The sequence below is a fragment of the Schistocerca serialis genome, chromosome 11, assembly GCF_023864345.2.
Source record: "Schistocerca serialis cubense isolate TAMUIC-IGC-003099 chromosome 11, iqSchSeri2.2, whole genome shotgun sequence".
NCBI classification, from domain to species: Eukaryota; Metazoa; Arthropoda; class Insecta; order Orthoptera; family Acrididae; genus Schistocerca; species Schistocerca serialis.
The window spans coordinates 122,129,852-122,152,969 of NC_064648.1; the positions used below are offsets into that span (position 1 = coordinate 122,129,852).

The 23,118-nt window shown below is 45.9% G+C and overlaps 1 pseudogene; it reads left to right on the forward strand.

Moving 5' to 3' along the window:
• The first annotated feature begins 10,536 nt into the window (after window positions 1–10,536).
• Window positions 10,537–10,654, forward strand: LOC126427547 (5S ribosomal RNA; annotated as a pseudogene).
• The last annotated feature ends 12,464 nt before the right edge of the window (window positions 10,655–23,118 follow it).

The following is a 23,118-nucleotide window of genomic DNA, read 5'->3' on the forward strand; positions in this document are numbered from 1 at the left end:
CGGAATGTAAGGCGAAATACGTGATCCCCTTTTCTGTGTTTGCCCCTAGAGGGCACGGAATTGTCTCCATTTGTGCTGCAGTGGCAGGACGTGTAAGGGGCCTAGTTGTGTACTGCCGCTTCAAAGCAGAACGCGGAATTTGTGTAGCCACAAATGTGGTGACGTCATCGGGTGACGTCAGCGTCCCGTCTGAGGCGTTGTACGCAGGTCTTCAGTTTTGCTGTGAGGCTACAGCCGAACTACCGAGAAACACGCCAAGGCTGTCTATAACTGAAGCATTAAGTACCCAAGTTTACAGGGATGCCCGCTATTTCTGATGCGGAAACATCTATTCGCTCGTCTGCCGAACTTCCCCGTGTGACACAGTACGGTCAGATTAGGTTCGCTAAGAACTACGAGACTAATAATACTCATATCGTGCCTCGGCCCACAACGTATAGATCACCTCTGTGCGTGTTTGCGGCGCAGTGTTTGTTTTGCTTCTGACGCTATCGTACGGCTGTAGGTGCATGCAACTGAGTACTAGGAATTCACGTTGTGCAAAGTTATAAGCTCCATAGCCTGAAATCGTGTTCGGCTAGGGTATCGATTCGGATGTCATTCTGAAGAGCTTGCGCAGAACTGCTAGGACTCAAAGTAAGAAAATAAAAATAGTAGTCGCAATTTGAGTCTAAATTGGTGTGGCTGTTGTTTTTGTTTTTTGTCCTCGTCTTCAGTCCCAAGACTGGTTCGATGTATGTCTCCATGCAACTCTATCCTGCGCAAACCTCATAATCTCCCAGTACCTACTGCAACCTACATTCTTCTGAATCTGGTTAGCGTACTCATCTCTTGGTCTCCCTCTACGGTTTTTATCCCCCACGCTTCCCTCCAGCACTAAACCGGTGATCTCTTGATGTCTCCATGTCCTACCAACCGATTCCTTCTTCTAGTCAAGTTGTGCCACAACTTTCTCTTCTCCCCAATTCTTTTCAGTAACTCCTCACTGGTTATGTAATCTATCCATCTAATCTTCAGCATTCTTCTGCAGCACCACATTTGGAAACCTCTTCTTGTCTAAACTATTTATCGTCCATCTATCACTTCCATACATGGCTACACTCAATACAAATACATTCAGAGTAGAATTCCTGACACTGAAATCTATACTCGATGTTAACAAATTTCTCTTCTTCAGAAACGCTTTCCTTGCCATTGCCAGTCTACATTTTATATCCTCTCTACTTCGACCATCATCAATTATTTTGCTCCCCAAATAGCAAAACACCTTTACTACTTTAAGTGTCTCATTTCCTCATCTAATTCCCGCAGCATCACCTGATTTAACTCGATTACATTCCATTATCGTCGTTTTGTTGATGTTCATCTTACATCCTCCTTTCAACGCACTGTCCCTTACGTTTAACTGCTCTTCCTAGTCCTTTGATGTGTCTGACTGAATGACAATGTCGTTGGCAAACCCCAAGATTTTTAGTTCTTCTCCCTGGACTTTAATTCCTACTTCACATTTTCCTTTTATTTCACTTACAGCTTAATCGGTATACAGATTGAATAACATCGGGAATAGGCTACATCTATAACTACATGTATACTCTGCAAATCACATTTAAGTGAATTACTTTTGAATGCATTATGGGAACAGCAGTGATCAATGTCTTATAAATAATTACTATTAAAAACAGTCTTGATCACGATTTATTTAACAAGGTGACCGGTTTCGACCACTACTGTGGTCATCTTCAGACCATTGAGTAGGAACCTCTTTCTGTTGGAGAATCACTAGTGATCCAACAGAAAGAGGTTCCTACTCAATGGTCTGAAGATGACCACAGTAGTGGTCGAAACCGGTCACCTTGTTAAATAAATCGTGATCAAGACTGTTTTTAATAGTAATTATTCACATTTAAGTGCCTGGCAGAGGGTTCATCGAACCACCTTCACAATTCTCTATTATTCCAATCTCGTATAGCGCGCGGGAAGAACGAAAACCTATGTCTTTCTGTTTGAGCTGTGATTTCCCGTATTTTATCGTGGTGATCGCTTCTCCCTATATAGGTCGGTGTCAACAGAATATTTTCCGAATCGGAGGAGAAAGTCGGTGATTAGAATTTCGTGAGAAGATTCCGTCGCAACGAAAAACGCCTTTCTTTTATGTCCAACCCAAATCCAATATAATTTCAGTGATACTCTCACCCTATTTCGCGATAATAGAAAACGTGCTGCCGTTCTTTGAATTTTTTCGATGTACTCCGTCAGTCCTATTTGGTAAGGATCCCACACCATCCAGCATTATTGTAAAAGAGGACGGACAAGTGTAGTGTAGGCAGTCTCCTTAGTAGGTCTGTTACATTTCCTAAGTGTCCTGCCAATAAAACGCAGCACTTGATTAGCCTTCCCCACAGCATTTTCTATGTGTTCCTTGCAATTTAAGTTGTTCGTTATTGTAAATCCTAGGTATTTAGTTGAATTTACGGCCTTTAGATTAGACTGATTTATCGTGTAACCGAAATTTAACGAATTCCTTTTAGCACTTATGTGGATGACTTCACAATTTTCGTTATTTAGGGTCAACTGCCACTTTTCGAACCATTCAGATATCTTTTGTAAATCGTTTTGCAATTTGTTTTGCTCTTCTGATGACTTTATTAGTCGATAAACGACAGCGTCATTTGCAAACAACCGAAGACGGCTGCTGAGACTGTCTCGCAAATCGTTCATATAGATAAGGAACAGCAAAGGGCCTATAACACTACCTTGGGGAACGCTAAAAATCATTTCTGTTTTGCTCGATGACTTTCCGTCAATTACTACGAACTGTGACGTCTCTGCCAGGAAATCACGAATCCAGTCACATAACAGAGACGGTATTCCATAAGCACGCAATTTCACTACCATCCGGAAATCCAGAAATACGGAATCGATCTGAAATCCCTAGTCAATAGCACTCAGCACTTCATGCGAATAGAGTGCTAATTTTGTTTCACAGGAACGATGTTTTCTAAATCCATGATAACTGTATGTCAATAGACAGTTTTCTTCGAGGTAATTCATAATGTTTGAACACAATGTACGTTCCAAAATCCTGCTGCATGACGACGTTAACGATATGGGCCTGTAATTTAGTGGATTACTCCTACTACCTTTCTTGAATATTGGTGTGACCTGTGCAACTTTCCAGTCTTTGGATACGGATTTTTTGTCGACCGAACGGTTGTATATGATTGTCCTTTCTCAAACTCTTATAAATGCCAGCTAAAACTGTAAGTACCGTTTCGCTCCCTGTCTTTTGCCACTGCCACCTTTAGAATTTGAAAGAGAATATTAAATTTAAAAATTCAAAATAACGAAAAGATGTCGTCTCATATTCTCAAACAACTCGTGACTATGCTCGGAATTGCAGGAAACGCTAATCAGATGGAAACTCACTTCGAAAGTAATCCGGAAAGCCTAAAACTCCCAGTGCCGAGCGAATACGAGAGCTACGGGGCTGTCGAAAACGAAATGAAAAAGCGGCGCAACGTGATTACGTAGCTGGCCCATCCGGCATACAACGGTCAGCGGCGGTACGTTTTATCTGCTCTGCAACCATTATACGACTCTCTGCAGCCAATGTATTACAGAGGTTAATACGAAACACCTGTTACGACTGTATGTAGATGTTTTCATGAAAAAGCTATAGCGCGCACCCGAACCGTATACACAGAATTTTTTTTATGCATCTCGCACCAGACAAGAGGGCAAACTCTTCAATGACACAATGCGTAACCCTACATCAATCACACTCAACCTTAGTAACCACTCTCACATTCAAAATATAGCTGTCACTTTGAAACAGAGCATCGAACACTGGTATCATTACGCAGCCCAGATCACGCCTTCTGACAGTCATTTCCTGCACTGTTCACAGAATCGCCAGCACTGGAACCGATCTAGCGCGGTAGTTCGGCCACCACTTCCACAAGAACTACACTAAAGCAACAAAAAATATCAGCACCAAGACGGAGTTGTCCGAAATAGACAAAAGTTGGTAGGCGCTTCTCTACATCTCAAACATGATATCTGTTCAAATTCGTAGTAGTGCCACTATGAGGATGCAAATCAGATTTTCTTTAAACAGACGCTGTAAGAGCTGTGAGTGTTAGGTACTTTTGAAGTTGGACATGGCGAATTGATGTTAATCAAGAATCCCATTGAGGCGACAAAGACACCATTCATAGTATGAAGGCTTTCACGACCGGATGAAATATCTTCTGGTAAACCTTGCGGGATGTAAGGTCGTGGTCCATGAAACTCTTCAGCTCCTGACGTTTCGTCCAGTGCTTCGCTGGACATCTTCAGAGGGGTGTTTCTCACCGGAGGAGAAACACCCCTCTGAAGATGTCCAGCGAAGCACTGGACGAAACGTCAGGAGCTGAAGAGTTTCATGGACCACGACCTTACATCCCGCAAGGTTTACCAGAAGATAAAGACACCATTATCAACAGCTCGCCAAGTTTGAACAGAATCGTGTAATAGGGCTACGACTGACCGCCCGGCTAGCTGCGCGGTGTAACGCGCTGCTTCCCGAGTGGGAAGGCGTGCCGGTCCCCGGCACGAATCCGCCCAGCAGATTAGTGTCGAGGTCCGGTGTGCCGGCCAGCCTGTGGATGGTTTTTGAAGTGTTGGCAGAAGAGCCAACACTGTGTTGCTAGAGGAGGTCGAAATGCACGCGTTTAATTACACGCAGACTGGCGTGAGGTCTGGAACAGGTCAGAGAAATAAGACTAGCAAAACAGGAGGTACTGGTAGAATACTTAACTTTAATCCACAATTGTAGAACATCGCTCTTGATGATACATGCTTCACATAATAAATATCAATTGAATACGGCGCCTTGCTAGGTCGTAGCAAATGACGTAGCTGAAGGCTATGCTAACAATCGTCTCGGCAAATGAGAGCGTATCTGTCAACCTTTCCTAGCAAAGTCGGCTGTACAACTGGGGCGAGTGCAAGTAAGTCTCTCTAGACCTGCCGTGTGGTGGCGCTCGGTCTGCAATCACTGACAATGGCGACACGCGGGTCCGACGAATACTAACGGACCGCGGCCGATTTAAAGGCTACCACCTAGCAAGTGTGGTGTCTGGCGGTGACACCACAGTTTTTAAGGCGGTTTTCCATCTGCTTCAGCGAATGCGGGCTGGTTCCCCTTATTCCGCCTCAGTTACACTACGTCGGCGATTGCTGTGCAAACACTGTCTCCACATACGCGTACACCATAATTACCATGCAAACGCTCGTCTAGGCGCTCAGTCCGGAGCCGCGCGACTGCTACGGTCGCAGGTTCGAATCCTGCCTCGGGCATGGATGTCTGTGATGTCCTTAGGTTAGTTAGGTTTAAGTAGTTCTAAGCTCTAGGGGACTGATGACCATAGATGTTAAGTCCCATAGTGCTCAGAGCCATTTAAAAAAAAAAAAAAAAAGTTCGTCTGGTATCAGACGTTCCCAGGTTCCCAGTGAGGGGGTGGGGGGGTGGGTGGGTGGACGGTCCACTAGGGGGCTGGCTCAAATGGTTCAAATGGCTCTGAGCGCTATGGGACTTAACATCTATGGTCATCAGCCCCCTAGAACTTAGAACTACTTAAACCTAACTAACCTATGGACATCACACAACACCCTGTCATCACGAGGCAGAGAAAATCCGTGACCCCGCCGGGAATCGAACCTGGGAACCCGGGCGCGGGAAGCGAGAACGCTACCGCACGACCACGAGCTGCGGACACTAGGGGCTGAACCGCATAATAACCCTGGGTTCGGTGTGAGGCGGCGGTGGGGTAGGTAGACTGCTGTCGGGTTGTGTACCACTGAGGGCTATGGCGGGATGAAGCCTCTCTGTCGTTTCTAGGTCGCCGGTTTAATACACAATAGGGCTACGAGAAGCTGGATGTTCCTTCTGAGGTACTGCAGAAAGTCTTCGCAGCAATGTAGCCACTGTACATCATTGGTGGCAGCGATGGTCACGAGGACGTATGGTCGCAAGAAGACAGGGCTCTGGACGGTCACGTGGCTCCACCGAGAGGGAAAACCATCGTGTTTGGCGTATGGCTCTGGCGCATCTTACTGCATCTGCAGCAACAACCTGAGCAGCAGTTGGCAGCACTGTGACACAGCGAGCTGGTACAAATCGGTTACTTCAAGGACAGCTCCGAGCCAGACGCCCCGCTGCGTGCACTCCACTGTCCCCAAAACACCACCATTTACGACTTCACTGGTGTCAACTGAGAGCTCAATGGAAGGCAGGGTGGTGGTCTGCCATGTTTTCTGATGAAAGCTGGTACCGCCTTAGTGTCAGCGGTCGCCGTGTGTTGTTTAGAAGGAGGTCAATGGAGGGCCTGCAACCAAACTGTCTGCGTATAGACACACTGGACCTCCACTTGCAGTTGTGATCTGGGGTGGGATTTCCTATTGCAGCAGGGGCACTGTCGTGGTTATTCCACACTTCCCTGACTGCAAATTTGTTTGTCTGTCTGGTGATTCTACCTCTTGCACTGCACTCATGAACAGCACTACAGGGTATGTTTTCCAACACGATAACGATCGCTCACATACCGCTCTTGTAACCGAACATAATCTACAGCATGTCGACATGTTGCCTAGGCCTGCTCTTTGCTGATTTTGTTGCGCTGCCACTGATATACAGTATTCCAGGGGATGTTTTCCAACAGGATAAAGCTCGCCCATATACCGCTGTTGTAACCCAACATGTTCTCCATAGTGTCGAAATGTTGCCTTGGCCTGCTATTTGGTGATAGTACCTGTTGCGCTGCAATCATGAACAGCATTCCAGGGGGTGTTTTCCAATAGGATAACGCTCGTCCACATACCGCTGTTCTAACCATGTTCTACAGAGTGTCGACATGTTACCTTGGCCTGCTCTTTGGTGATTCCACCTGTTGCGCTGCCACTTATGAACACCATTCCACAGGATGTTTTCCAACAGGATAACGCTCGCCCATATACCGCTGTTGTAACCCAACATGTTCTCCATAGTGTCGACATGTTGCCTTGGCCTGCTATTTGGTGATAGTACCTGTTGCGCTGCAATCATGAACAGCATTCCAGGGGGTGTTTTCCAACAGGATAACGCTCGCCCACATACCGCTGTTGTAACCGTACATGTTCTACAGAGTGTCGACATGTTGCCTTGGCCTACTCTTTGGTGATTCTACCTGTTGCGCTGCCACTCATGAACAGCATTACAGGGACTGTTTTCCAACAGGATAACGCTCGCCCACATACCGCTGTTGTAACCGAACGTGTTCTTCAGTGTGTCGACATATTGCCTTGGCCTGCTCTTTGGTGATTCTACCTGTTGCGCTGCCACTCATGACCAGCATTCCAGGGGGTGTTTTCCAACAGGATAACGGTCGCCCACATACCGCTGTTGTAACCGAACATGTTCTACAGAGTGTGCTCTTTGGTGATTCTACCTGTTGCGCTGCCACTCATGAACAGCATTACAGGGAGTGTCTTCCAACAGGATAACGCTCGCCCACATACCGCTGTTGTAACCGAACGTGTTCTTCAGTGTGTCGACATATTGCCTTGGCCTGCTCTTTCGTGATTCTACCTGTTGCGCTGCCACTCATGAACAGCATTCCAGGGGGTGTTTTCCAACAGGATAACGGTCGCCCACATACCGCTGTTGTAACCGGACATGTTCTACAGAGTGTGCTCTTTGGTGATTCTACCTGTTGCGCTGCCACTCATGAACAGCATTACAGGGAGTGTTTTCCAACAGGATAACGCTCGCCCACATGCCGCTGTTGTAACCGAACGTGTTCTTCAGTGTGTCGACATATTGCCTTGGCCTGCTCTTTCGTGAATCTACCTGTTGCGCTGCACTCATGAACAGCATTCCAGGGGGTGTTTTCCAACAGGATAACAGTCGCCCACATACCGCTGTTGTAACCAAACATGTTCTACAGAGTGCGCTCTTTGGTGATTCTACCTGTTGCGCTGCCACTCATGAACAGCATTCCAGGGAGTGTTTTCCAACAGGATAACGCTCGCCCACATACCGCTGTTGTAACCGAACATGTTCTACAGAGTGCGCTCTTTGGTGATTCTACCTGTTGCGCTGCCACTCATGAACAGCATTACAGGGAGTGTTTTCCAACAGGATAACGGTCGCCCACATACCGCTGTTGTAACCGAACATGTTCTGCAGAGTGTCGATATGTTGCCTTGGCCTGCTCTTTGGTGATAGTACCTGTTGCGCTGCACTCATGAACAGCATTCCAGGAGGTGTTTTCCAACAGGATAACGCTCGCCCGCATACCGCTGTTGTAACCGAACATGTTCTACAGAGTGTGCTCTTTGGTGATTCTACCTGTTGCGCTGCCACTCATGAACAGCATTCCAGGGGGTGTTTTCCAACAGGATAACGGTCGCCCACATACCGCTGTTGTAACCGAACATGTTCTACAGAGTGTCGATATGTTGCCTTGGCCTGCTCTTTGGTGATAGTACGTGTTGCGCTGCACTCATGAACAGCATTCCAGGAGGTGTTTTCCAACAGGATAACGCTCGCCCGCATACCGCTGTTATAACCCAACATGCTCTACATAGCGCCGACAAGTTGCCTTGGTCTGCTCGATCACCAGTTCTGTCTACGATCGAGCGCATATGGGGCATCATCGGACGACAAATCCAGCATCATCGCCAAGCAGCATTAATCATCCCTGAGTTGACCGACCACGTGCCAGTCATGGAACTCCATCCCATAAGCTGACATCCGGCACCTGCACCAACCAATAGGCCATGGCACATGGTAACAGGTACACTGATGCGTCAGCAATGCTGTACCAATTCTTACGCCATGTTTTTCATTTGTTCATTTCTGTCGGCATAGTTATTAAAACAGCACTCACTGCATTTCAGATATTCTATAACAACGCAATGTCTCAATGCAATGGAATTTTTACATATAAGAATAAAAAAACATATAAGAATAAAAAAAGGTTTATTTAAAAATCAAATTTTAGCACCTGATATGACGGCTTTTTAACTCGATAATTAGTAAAAAATAAGAAAGACCTGTTACAACGAGACCAAACAAAACCGAAAAATACCGGTTATACAGAATTAAAATACCGGTATCGGTTTAAACTGGTCTGTTTCTCCCATCGTTACTGCCGCCACAGGGAGCGCTATTGCCTGGCATTACTTCCCTAGTGCACAAAATTGTTCGCAGATGAATATTATTCTGCCGTTCGCAGATAAATACAGACAGGCTCACTCTGCCAGTCGCCACAGATGATCCGTTTCTAGCAGTTATTCTGCAGTTCCTGGCGAGTTATCAGCGAGCTACTACCAGTAATCGAGAAGACATTGCCGAGTGTCGAAGTGTGTATCTTGATTCAAGTCTCAGCTAAATACTGTCCCCGACAGCATTCCAGACTGGAACTTCTATTCGGTCAGGCAGTCATCGTCATCGCGTTAGGTCAGACCAATGTTCAGAACATTTACCACAGTGCCACGCCACCAGTTCACCATCTAAAGCTGAGTATTTATTTGTCTACAGTATTTTACTAAATAACTGTTAATTGTTCAAACCTGTATTGCCAACGGTATTATAGTTCGACCTATGACGACACTGGTTACAAGCTTTCAAGCACGCCACCTTAATACTAGGTTTCAGTGGTCTGGGGTTTGTTTCGTGATACTTTTGTCTCGGCACCAAACGTATTCAATGCATACAACATAAGACAATGGGGTCATGTACAATAATTACTTTGCCAAAGGAAAATCACCAAACAGCCATATGTTTGCAGAAGTTATTATTTTATTTCCACAGACAGTTTCGTCATCTCAATAGTGCCATCTTCAGCGCCTATGCAGTCCACATAGAGAGAATCAGATACATCAATCGCCAACGGTTCTAGGCGCTTCAGTCTGGAACCGCGCGACCGTTACAGTCGCAAGTTCGAATCCAGCCTTGGGAATGGATGTGTGTGATGCCCTTTGTCAGGTTTAAGTAGTTCCAAGTTCTAGGGGGCTGATGACCTCAGATGTTAAGTCCCATAGTGCTCAGATACATTTGAACCATTTTGAACCTTTGGCTGGGTACCAAACGTTCTAATGAATCCAACATACGACAACAGAGTCGTGTAAAATAATTACTTTGCCAAAGAAAAATCACCAAACAGCCATATGTTTTCAGACGTTGTTATTTCCACAGACAGTTTCGTCATCTCAATAGTGCCATCTTCAGCAGATAATCAAATACATCAATCACCAATGACTGAAGCCATCAATACCCGGACTGAATGAACTTATTGTGGAGCGTGTACTATGAAGACTTAACAACTTCGAAGTACACATCCCACAAAAAATTCATGGACGTCACCAATTATGCATGTATTGATGCATCAGATTCTCTATACATGGAGTGCAAAGTAGTCTCAATATGGTATTAATGGGATGCCAAAAACGATTATGTAAATACTGTGGCGGATCAACAGAGAATAAAATAATTACATCTACATATTTTTCGAAGCCGGTGGCCTTGCTAGAGTGGTAGCAACGGTTCCCATCAGATCACCGAAGTTAAGCACTGTTGGGCTGGGCTAGGACTCGGATGGGTGACCATTCGGTCTGCCGAGCACTGTCGGCAAGCGGGGTGCCCTCAGCCCTTGTGAGGCAAACTGAGGAGCTACCTGACTGAGAAGTAGCGGCTCCGGTCTAGTAAACTGACATACGGCAGGGAGAGCGGTGTGTTGACCACATGCCCCTCTGTATTTGCATCCATAGATTTCCAGAAGGCTTTCGACACAGTTCTTCACAAGCGTCTTCTAACCAAACTGCGTGCCCACGGAGTATTGCCACAGTTGTGCCTCTGAATCCGTGATTTCGTGTCAGAAAGGTCACAGTTCGTAGTAACAGACGGAAAGTCATCGAGTAAAACAGAAGTAATATCCGGCGTTCCCCAAGAAAGTGTTATAGACTCTTTATTGTTCTTTAAATGTATTAACGGCATGGGAGACAATCTCAGTAGCCGTCTTAGATTTTTTGCAAATAACGCTGTCATTTACCATCTTGTGAAGTCATCACATGACCAAACGGCATTGGAAAATGATTTTGATAAGATATCTGTATGGTGTGAAAAGTGGCAATTGACCCTGAATAAAGAAACACATGAAGTTATTCACATGAGTACTAAAAAAATCCACTACATTTTGATTACGCGATAAGAGACACAAATGTGAAGGCTGTAATTTCAACAAAATACTTAGTGATAATTACAAATAATCTAAATTGGAACGATCACATAGATGATGTTGTGGGTAGAGCAAACCAAAGACTGCGATTCATTGGCAGAACACTTAGAAGGTGCAACAGGTCTACTAAAGAGACTGCTTACACCACACTCGTCCGCCCTATTCTGGAGTACTGCTGTGCAGTGTGGGATCCATATCAGGTGAGACTGACGGATGACATCGAAAAAGTACAAAGAAGGGCAGCTCGTTTTGTATTATCGTGAAATAGGGGAGATAATGCCACAGACGTGATACGTGAATTGGATTGGTAATCAATAAAACAAAAGTGTTCTTCGTTGCGACAGGATCTTCTTACGAAATTTGAATCACCAGTTTTCTCCTCTGACTGCGAAAATATTCTCTTGGTACCCACATGCATAGGGAGAAATGATCATCACAATAAAATAAGAGAAATCAGGGCTTGCACAGAAAAACTTAAGTGCTCGTTTTTCCTGCACGCCATTTGAGAGTGGAATGGTAGAGAGACAGTTTGAAGGTGGTTCATTGAATCCTCTGCCAGGCAATTTATTGTGAATAGCAGAGTAACCACATAGATGTATATGTAGATGCAGTGACGCCTATCGACTGATGACGACATGGCGGTCGGTTGGTTCCATTGGGCATTCCGAGGCCTGTTTGGAGAGAGTTAGTTAGTTACATTTTTCGAGGGCTCACACACCAAACAAATAAAACAAAGACGTTTTTTATTTTAAAATTCTGTCACGCCGGCCCACAGACTGTAGCTGTCGGCTTTGTTTGCAAAGTAGTTCAGTCACATTTTAGAGTATTAAAGTAGGAGGGAGGACGTGATGCAGAGCATTGCAACTTTATACTGTACCGGAGTGTGTTGTGAGAAATGCCTACCCTCGAAAGTTTGATAACGCGCAAAGCATTGTACGAGAGACTGGAGTGTGAGTGAGGAGTTGGGGCAGTAAAGTGAAGTGTTGAAATAGAAACTAATCTAGAAAGCAAACACAGTGAGGGGTCCTCCGCTTACCGGGGTAGCAGCAGCGACGCTGGCTGTGGCGCGGTGGGCTGATGTGGGGAGAGGGAGAGGAAGGGGGGGGAGGAGTGGTGTGAGGGAGTGATGGAATTAACGGCAGAGCCGCCGTACCCCATTGTTCTGCCGGGCATTGTTTTCGTCCCGGCCGGCTGGCGGTGCAATGGGGCAGCCCCATTCGACTCATTTCCGTGGCGCGCGCCAGTCAAAACACAGCGAGCCACAGGGAGAGAGAGAGAGAGAGAAAGAGTGGAAAAACCGCACGGGATTGCGTCAATAACGCGTTATAATTGGGCCAGCGTGGACTGATACTGAACTTCATTCATCGCATTCATGCATTAATGGTGTCAGTTTGCCGATACACGCAGCCGTGGCATATGTGTTCGGACTGCTGATGCAAACCTCCTGTAGGTAGGTTGGGTGGAGGGTAGGGGAGGGTGGACATTCGACGCCCTAACCGCCACCCACCCACAGCCCACATTCTGAATGGATTCAAAATAAAAGCTGCACAGCAGATTTATTAAGTTACGAAGAGGTAACGGCATACATGAAGAAAATATTAAGCGCACGTGGAAAGAACGGAGTTGCCGACAGGTGTCAATATTAAGGAACCATCAGTGTAATAACTTATGGTCCAAAAATATTGATATGGATTTGGAGAAGAGTCGAAAAGTGGTAGGAGCTGACGAGAGAGAGAAGATCAATTTGAGTTCTGGAGAAATACAGGAAAATACGAGGCAATACTAACCCAACGACTTTACTTAAAAGATGGACTGAGAAAAGGCAAACACACGTTGATAGCATTTGCAGATTTGCAGAAAGTATTCAACAATGTTCTATGGAATACACTCTCTTCTTGAAAGCAGACATTTTGAGAACCGAGGAAGCAGTGACGGTTATAAGTTTAAACAGTTAAAAGTGTTAATTACGGTTTAGAAAACTTCATTTGGTCTGAGTTTACGATAGTCATGGGATAACGATATGCATATATCGTTGTAGTATCGCACATAATATATAAAAGGTGGAGCTGTCATTTCTACGCAGGTGATTCATGCGAGAAGGTTTCCGACGTGATATTCGCTGCATGACGTGAATTAACAGATTTATATCATGGAATGAGAGCTGGTGCTTTCCCTTTCGGAAATCTCTACGGAATTCAATATTCGGAGTGTGTCGAGAATACTAAATTTCAGGCATTAACTCTCACCATGGGCAATGCGGTGACCGACGGCCTTCACTTAACGATCGAGAGCAACGGCGTTTGCATAGTTCTCGGTGCTAACAGACAAGCTGCGTGAATTAACCGCAGCATGTCATTCTCAATGGAGAGAAGTCTTCCGAAGTGATTTCAGGTGTGCCGCAGGGGAGTGTCGTAGGACCGTTGCTATTCACAATATACATAAATGACCTTGTGGATGACATCGGACGTTCACTGAGGCTTTTTGCGGATGATGCTGTAGTATATTGGGAAGTTGTAACAAAGGGAAATTATACTGAAATGCAGGAGGATCTGCAACGAATTGGTGCAGGGAATGGCAATTGAAACTCATTGTAGACAAGTGTAATGTGCTGCGAATACATAGAAAGAAAGATCCTTTACCATTTAGCTACAATATAGCAGGTCAGCAGCTGGAAGCAGTTAATTCCATAAATTATCTGGGAGTAGGCATTAGAGGTGATTTAAAATGGAATGACCACATAAGATTTATCGTCGGTAAAGGATATGCCAAACTGACATTCATTGGAAGAATTCTAAGGAAATGCAGTCCGAAAACAATGGAAATAGGTTACAGTACGCTTGTTCGCCTATTGCTCGAATACTGCCCACCGGTGTGGGATCCGTACCAGATAGGGTTGATAGAAGAGAGAGAGGAGATCCAACGGAGAGCAGCGCGCTTCGTTACAGGGTTATTTAGTAATTGCGAAAGCGTTACGGAGATGATAGACAAACTCCAGTGGAAGACTCTGCAAGAGAGACGCTCAGTAGCTCGGTACGGGCTTTTGTTGAAGTTTCGGGAACATACCTTCACCGAGGAGTCAAGCAGTATATTGCTCCCTCCTACGTATATCTCGCGAAGAGACCATGAGGATAAAATCAGAGAGATTAGAGCCCGCACAGAGGCATACCGACAATCTTTCTTTCCACGACCAATACGAGACTGGTATAGAAGGGAGAACCGATAGAGGTACTCAAGGTACCCTCCGCCACACACCGCCAGGTGACGTGGAGTATTGATGTAGATCTATATGTAGACTCTGAAGGGGTTATTCTCTTTGATGTTCTCCCTCATGGAGCGGCAGTCACCTCAGAAGTCTATTGTGTTACCTTAGGAAATTGAAGAAACGACTTCAGGGAGACAGTCGCCACAAAAATGAAATTCTCCTTCTCCAACGCCTCGCACATGTCTGAACACCCAAGAGGAGCTCACAAACCTTCAATGGACTGCTCTTTCTCGTCCACCCTGCAGCCTCGACTTTGTACTTTCCGACTTCCATCTGTTTGGCCCAAGGTAGGATGCTCTCCACGGGAAGCTGTACGTGGGTGGTGGGGGGTCATTGACATGACAGGACATTGGCACCGACGTCGGCCAGTACAGTGGTACCATGCGGGCACATAGAACCTGCCAGTAAGATGACGTAAGGTCGTTGCATTGAACGGAGATCATGTTGAGCAATAGGACTTTGTAGCCAAATGAGTGGGGAATTGTATGGTGTATTGGAATGCTGAAATAAAACCAAAAGGCTTCCAAAAAATATGTGTTGCATTAGTTATTGAACGCTGCTCGTAACTATAGTTTAATATCCAGGAAACGAAAATATTTATGTGGTAATGGGGGCAGTGTTGTCGAAGAGCCAAGTTTCGCACAGAAGGCAGCAGATGTTTCTGGTCATTTGTTCGCTCATAGTAGCCACGCGGAAGACCTTTTTGCTGATTTACTGTGGAACAGCAGAAGTTTTAATTGAATCGTGCTCTTCAGTAAAACACAGACGAGCGCGTACAGTCTGTCGTCGGCGAAAGTCGTGGGCAGAACGACTTGGTAACGGGTTTTGTTAAAAGCGAAGCTGGAATCGAAAAGAATCGGAGGTTCTTTCCGTCGAACTGTACGGCAGAGGAAGAAGGGAAAAGTAGAAAGGGAAAACAAAAAGGAATACTTCACTTCTGCCGAGTTGTTGTGCGTTACTTGTGCTGAATCCTGTTCCACGTAAGTGATTCCGTGTTGTCGGTAACAAGTTGCGGAGAAGAGGATGAAATGCTTGCCGGAGTAAGGTAAACCAGTGAAGCAGATTTCTGCGACATACAGGAACGTTTTAGCACTGATTACTGGCTGTCACTAGCGCTCATATGTCTTTCTGTTTATGTGACATCATCCATATATATAAAATTCTCGTGTCTCAGTGTTAGTTGCCATACTCCTCCGAAACGGCTAGATCGATTCTGATTCTGATTCTGATTCGGTACGTCTGAGAATCGGTCGTAATCTATTTTTCGTACCCCTAAGTGATAAGGGTGGTCAAACCCAAAATTTTTTTACTTATTTTTTTGGACATAACTTTTTATTTTCATTTATGATGTATGAAAAAATACACGCAACCCTAAATTCTCACCCTTCTGCCACCAACCCCTATTTTTAATAGCGATTTTAGTAGTGTAATAATTTTCAACCCCGGTCCATATCACTTGATCAACGGCTCTTTAGATTCTGATGAGCCGGCTGGTGTGGCCGAGCGCTTCTAGGCGCTTCAGTCTGGAACCGCGCGACCGCTACGGTCGCAGGTTCGAATCCTGCCTCGGGCATGGATGTGTGTGATGTCCTTAGGTTAGTTAGGTTTCAGTAGTTCTAAGTTCTAGGGGGCTGATGACCTCAGATGTTAAGTCCCATACTGCTGAGAGCCATTTTTTTTTATTCTGATGAAAATTTAGTTGTATATTCGGTACGTCTGAGAATCAGTCGTAATCTATTTCTTGTACCCCTAAGTGATAAGGGTGGTCCACCCCAAAAATGTTTTACTTATTTTTTTGGACAGAGCTCTTTATTTTTATTTTGTTATGATGTGGCATTAAAAAATATACGCAACCCTAAATTTTCACCCTTCTACCACCAGCCTCTACTTTTTAATAGCGATTTTAGTAGTGTAATAATTTTCAACCCCGGTCGGTAACTTATCAATTATCTCTTTATCAACGGCTCGTTCGATTCTGATGAAATTTTAGTTGTATATTCGGTACGTCTGAGAATCGGTCGTAATCTATTTTTCGTACCCCTAAGTGATAAGGGTGGTCAACCCCAAAATTTTTTTACTAATTTTTTTTTTTGGACATAACTTTTTATTTTTATTTATGATGTATGAAAAAATACACGCAACCCTAAATTCTCACCCTTCTGCCACCAACCCCTATTTTTAATAGCGATTTTAGTAGTGTAATAATTTTCAACCCCGGTCCATAACTGATCAGTTATCACTTGATCAACGGCTCGTTCGATTCTGATGAAATTTTAGTTGTATATTCGGTCGTAATCTATTTTTCGTACCCCCAAGTGATAAGGGTGGTTGGTCCACTCCAAAAATTTTTTTCTTATTTTTTGGACAGAACTTTTTTTATGAAGTGCCATTACAAAATATACTCAACCCTAAATTTTCACCCTTCTACCTCCAACCCCTATTTTTTAATAGCGATTTTAGTTTCAACCCCAGTCGACAACTGATCAATTATCATTTCATCAGTTATCCCCGCTATGTGTCTACCGGTGATAGTCTGTCACTATTCGACATATAGGTAATTGAAGACAACGTACCAAATTCAACGGCTTGAACCGACGTAACTAGAACGAGGAGTTTAACTAGGCAGCACGCGCCATTCGCCAAACCGACATTTAGGCCTAGCATCGGTTTTCATCGTACGCAAATATATCGTACAATCAAATTCTTTTAGTGGAACAAAGAAGTTCCTATGCTCTCCTTTGTTCCTCTAAAAGAATTTAATCGTACAATATTTTTACGTACGAAAAAAATCGATGAATGTGCGCTTGGCCCTATTCATAATGTTGACGAACACGTTTCGACACGAAATTGCCGCTATGTTTGTATGCTCATGAACGAGCCGTGTATCGGCTGCAATTGTTAAATCCGCGCGATTTGCCGTAGAAACGCTACAACTACTAGTGGCCGATAGTGCCTGACTTCCCCTTAAGCCTTTCCTCACTCCCTACACAGTTTTCGGCCATTACTGTTTGTGTCACCAGCTCCCGCCAACAACGGATGTTGTGTTACACGTATACATAGTGTTACACGTATACATTATTCTTATAGTCTAGAGATAGCCGGCCGGAGTGGCCGTGCGGTTCTAGGCGCTACAGTCTGGAACCGAGGGACCGCTATGGTCGCAGTCTCGAATCTTGCCTCTGGCATGGATGTGTGTGATGTCCTTAGGTTAGTTAGGTTTAATTAGTTCTAGGTTCTAGACGACTGATGACCTCATAAGTTAAGTCACATAGTGCTCAGAGCCATTTGAACCAGACTAGAGATAATTTATATGGCAAAACAACGTTTGCCGGTCAGCTATAACATACAAACATTTTCAGAGGCGGGATGAAGTTCGCCGGATATAGCTAGTAAGCTCTAAATTGTACAGAAAGCAGGCTGCAATTATATGTGTCGAAGGACGTAAAAGGGGAGCAGTGTTTGAGAAGCGAAGCGAGACAAGGTTGCAGCTTGTCCCCGATGTAGACACTGACCAACCAGTAATTGAAATGAAGGAGAAATTTGGAAAGAGAAATGAATTTCAGGTTAATTCAGAATTTGTATGCTGATAAAAATTACAAAAAAAAATTGTAATTCTGTCAGAGAAAGCAAAGGAATTGAGAGTGCAATCGAAACGAATGGAGAGTGTCTTGAAAGAATAATATAAGATGAACATCAACACAAGCAAAGCAAAGGTAATGGAATTGATTAAGTGACGACATGGCAAGGGAATTACATGAGGCAATTAAAGTGGTAGATGGGTGCGGGCGGCAAAATAGCCGATGATGGCCGAACGGAGGATATAAAGTGCAGATTGACAATCACAAGCCTAGCACGAGAAATGTGTATGAAAAAGTAAATTTGTTACTGTGGAATATAAATTTGTGTTTTGGTAAGTGCCTCCTGATGGTACTTGTCTGGAGTGTAGACATGCATGAAAGTGAAATATGGACGATAAAAACTTAAACTTTGTGTTCTGCCTTACGGCAGGTCTTGTCACGGGGGAAGCCTCGTCAGACAGGTCCACCGCATGAGCGTCTAGGGAAGTGGCTTCCCGTTGCCTTCGACTGGTGATGATGAAATGATAATAAGGACAACACAACACCCAGTTCCTGAGCGGAGAAAATCTCCGACCCAGTCGGGAATCGAACCCGGGCCCCTTGGCGTGACAGACCGCCGCGCTGACCACTCAGCTATCGGGGGTGCACACATGGACGATAAGCAGATCAGAAAAGAACAGAATAGATGCTTTTGAAATGTGATATTACATAAGAATGCTGAAGGTTAAATGGGTAGATCAAGTAACCAATGAGGAGGTACTGAACAGAATTGGTGAGACAAGAAATTTGTGGCACAATTTGACTAAAAGAAGGGTTCGATTGATAGAAAACATTCTGAGACTTCAGGGCACCGTCAATTTAGCATTGGAGGGAAGTGTGTGGGGTAAAAATTGTAAAGGGACATCACGAGATGAATACAGTAAGCGGATTGAGAAGGATGTTGGTTGCAGTAGTTACTCGGAGATGAAGAGTCTTGCACAGTACACAGGTGGGCGGGGGGGGGGGGGGGGGGGGGGGGAGATATGTGAAACTAGTTCAAATGGCTCTGAGCACTATGGGACTTAACATCTGATGCCATCAGTCCCCTAGAACTAAGAACTACTTAAACCTAACTAACCTAAGGATATCACACACATCCATGCCCCAAGCAGGATTCGAACCTGCGACCGTAGCGGTCGCGCGGATCCAGACTGAAGCGCCTAGAACCGCCCGGCCACACTGGCCGGCGTCAAACTAGTCTACCGTCTGAAGACAACAACTACAAGAAAGAACAACAACACGTCTGGCCTATTCTGCGAGTTGGAAAAACCTGTTTTCACATAGCTATGTGTTGTTTAAGACTGCAAATTAAATTGCACTAGTGTACAAGATAAGCTACCATTTTTGTGACAGATGAAAAGTGTCTCAATTACACTCCTGGAAATGGAAAAAAGAACACATTCACACCGGTGTGTCAGACCCACCATACTTGCTCCGGACACTGCGAGAGGGCTGTCTGTACAGGCAATGATCACACGCACGGCACAGCGGACACACCAGGAACCGCGGTGTTGGCCGTCGAATGGCGCTAGCTGCGCAGCATTTGTGCACCGCCGCCGTCAGTGTCAGCCAGTTTGCCGTGGCATACGGAGCTCCATCGCAGTCTTTAACACTGGTAGCATGCCGCGACAGCGTGGACGTGAACCGTATGTGCAGTTGACGGACTTTGAGCGAGGGCGTATAGTGGGCATGCGGGAGGCCGGGTGGACGTACCACCGAATTGCTCAACACGTGGGGCGTGAGGTCTCCACAGTACATCGATGTTGTCGCCAGTGGTCGGCGGAAGGTGCACGTGCCCGTCGACCTGGGACCGGACCGCAGCGACGCACGGATGCACGCCAAGACCGCAGGATCCTACGCAGTGCCGTAGGGGACCGCACCGCCACTTCCCAGCAAATTAGGGACACTGTTGCTCCTGGGGTATCGGCGAGGACCATTCGCAACCGTCTCCATGAAGCTGGGCTACGGTCCCGCACACCGTTAGGCCGTCTTCCGCTCACGCCCCAACATCGTGCAGCCCGCCTCCAGTGGTGACGCGACAGGCGTGAATGGAGGGACGAATGGAGACGTGTCGTCTTCAGCGATGAGAGTCGCTTCTGCCTTGGTGCCAATGATGGTCGTATGCGTGTTTGGCGCCGTGCAGGTGAGCGCCACAATCAGGACTGCATACGACCGAGGCACACAGGGCCGACACCCGGCATCATGGTGTGGGGAGCGATCTCCTACACTGGCCGTACACCACTGGTGATCGTCGAGGGGACACTGAATAGTGCACGGTACATCCAAACCGTCATCGAATCCATCGTTCTACCATTCCTCGACCGGCAAGGGAACTTGCTGTTCCAACAGGACAATGCACGTCCGCATGTATCCCGTGCCACCCAACGTGCTCTAGAAGGTGTAAGTCAACTACCCTGGCCAGCAAGATCTCCGTATGTGTCCCCCATTGAGCATGTTTGGGACTGGATGAAGCGTCGTCTCACGCGGTCTGCACGTCCAGCACGAACGCTGGTCCAACTGAGGCGCCAGGTGGAAATGGCATGGCAAGCCGTTCCACAGGACTACATCCAGCATCTCTACGATCGTCTCCATGGGAGAATAGCAGCCTGCATTGCTGCGAAAGGTGGATATACACTGTACTAGTGCCGACATTATGCATGCTCTGTTGCCTGTGTCTATGTGCCTGTGGTTCTGTCAGTGTGATCATGTGATGTATCTGACCCCAGGAATGTGTCAATAAAGTTTCCCCTTCCTGGGACAATGAATTCACGGTGTTCTTATTTCAATTTCCAGGAGTGTATTTTGTGATGGCGCTTATACCGCAGTTCCGTTGAATGAAAATATGATTGAAGAGCATGGCTATTACACTGTGTGATCAAAAGTATCCGGACACCCACAAAAACATCCTTTTTCAAAAAATGGTTCAAATGGCTCTGAGCACTATGGGACTCAACTGCTGTGGTCATAAGTCCCCTAGAACTTAGAACTACTTAAACCTAACTAACCTAAGGACAACACAAACATCCATGCCCGAGGCAGGATTCGAACCTGCGACCGTAGCGGTCGTGCGGTTCCAGACTGTAGCGCCTTTAACCGCGCGGCCACTCCGGCCAACCATCCTTTTTCATATTAGGCGCATTGTGCTGCCACCTACTGCCAGATGCTCCATATCAGCGATCTCAGTAGTCATTAGACATCGTGAGAGAGCAGAATGGGGCGCTCCGCGGAACTCACGGACTTCGAACGTGGTCAGCTGATTGGGTGTCACTTGTGTCATACGTCTGTACGCGAGAGTTCCACACTCCTAAACATCTCTAGGTCCACTGTTTCCAATGTGATAGTGAAGTGGAAATGTGAAAGGACACGCACAGCACAAAAGCGTACAGGCGACCTCGTCTGTTGACTGACGGAGACCGCCGACAGTTGAAGAGGGTCGTAATGTGTAATAAGCAGACATCTATCCAGACCATGACACAGGTATTCCAATCTACATCAGGATCCACTGCAAGTGCAGGCGGGAGGAGAGAAAACGTGAATTTCATGGTCGAGCGGCTGCTCATAAGCCACACATCACGCCGGTAAATGCCAAACGACGCCTTGGTGTAAGGAGCGTAAACATTGGACGATTGAGCAGTGGAAAAACGTTGTAACGAATTACGATACACAATGTGGCGATCTGATCGCAGGGTGTGGGTATGGCGAATGCCCGGTGAACGTCATCTGTCAGTGTGTGTAGTGCCAACAGTAAAATTCGGAGGCGGTGGTGGTATGGTGTGGTCGTGTTTTTCATGGAAGGAGCTTGCACCCCTTGTTGTTTTGCGTGGCACTATCACACCACAGGCCTACAATCATGTTTTAAGCACCGTCTTGCTTCCCACTGTTGAAGAGCAATTCGGGGATGGCGATTTCAACACGATCGAGCCCCTGTTCATAATGCACGGGTTGTGGTGGACTGGTTACACGACAATAACATCCCTGTAATGGTCTGACCTGCGCAGACCTCAATCCTACAGAACACCTCTGAGATGTTTTGGAACGCCGACTTCGTGCCAGGCCTCACCGACCGACTTCGCTTCCTCTCCTCGGTGCAGCATTCCGTGAAGAATGGGCTGCCATTTGCCAAGAAACCTTCCAGCACCTGACTGAACGTCAATTTCAGCCAGGTGTCCGGATACTTTTGATCACATAGTGTATGTATAAATTTTTCGTACAGCAGTCATCTACATCTGCATGTACGAGGGCAGTTCAATAAGTAATGCAACACATTTTTTTTCTGAAACAGGGGTTGTTTTATTCAGCATTGAAATACACCAGGTTATTCCCCAATCTTTTAGCTACACAACACTATTTTTCAACGTAATCTCCATTCAATGCTACGGCCTTACGCCACCTTGAAATGACGGCCTGTACGCCTGCACGGTACCATTCCACTGGTCGATGTCGGAGCCAACGTCGTACTGCATCAATAACTTCTTCATCATCCGCGTAGTGCCTCCCACGGATTGCGTCCTTCATTGGGCCAAACATATGGAAATCCGACGGTGCGAGATCGGGGCTGTAGGGTGCATGAGGAAGAACAGTCCACTGAAGTTTTGTGACCTCCTCTCGGGTGTGAAGACTTGTGTGAGGTCTTGCATTGTCATGAAGAAGGAGAAGTTCGTTCAGATTTTTGTGCGTACGAACACGCTGAAGTCGTTTCTTCAATTTCTGAAGAGTAGCACAATACACTTCAGAGTTGATCGTTTGACCACGGGGAAGGACATCGAACAGAATAACCCCTTCAGTGTCCCAGAAGACTGTAACCTTGACTTTACCGGCTGAGTGTATGGATTTAAACTTTTTCTCGGGAGGGGAGTGGGTGTGGCGCCACTCCATTGATTGCCGTTTTGTTTCAGGTTCGAAGTGATGAACCCATGTTTCATCGCCTGTAACAATCTTTGACAAGAAATTGTCACCCTCAGCCACATGACGAGCAAGCAAT